The following is a 518-nucleotide window of genomic DNA, read 5'->3' on the forward strand; positions in this document are numbered from 1 at the left end:
TAACTTATGCATCGACCCATTTCACATTATATAGTGCACATGCTTTGAAATCATTAATATATTAGTCTTTTATTTCCATGTATTTTCGCATCAGGATGTTGCAGGTCCCGGGTAGTGACAGCGCGGCGCCACATGCTGTTTATATCCGGCGGAATTTTCTTGAGGCGAGTGCTCAGCCAGTGATATATCTTAAAAGTGTTGCAGGATACCAGAGCAAGAATCTTGTTTCGAGTCACAGCAGTCGTTGAGCACAGCTGGGTCAGGAAACATAAGGGGAGTGACGTTAACTACCATTCAGTCAGCATGGCCTGTCAGCATTTCCCGTCAGCATTTCCTTATCATTGTGAGTTTCCAGATGTTGAATATGGCGTTGTACCATTAAGGCGATAACGCAAGAGCTGGAAGGAGTGTGTTAACGTCTTTATTGTATAGCTGGTAAGGACGTTATTTTCGTCAGAAGGAATGTTCAAGAAAGGAATATCTGTTTTGATCTTTCTTTCTTTCATTCTCCCCCCCCC

Source organism: Penaeus monodon, chromosome 19, assembly GCF_015228065.2.
Source record: "Penaeus monodon isolate SGIC_2016 chromosome 19, NSTDA_Pmon_1, whole genome shotgun sequence".
NCBI classification, from domain to species: Eukaryota; Metazoa; Arthropoda; class Malacostraca; order Decapoda; family Penaeidae; genus Penaeus; species Penaeus monodon.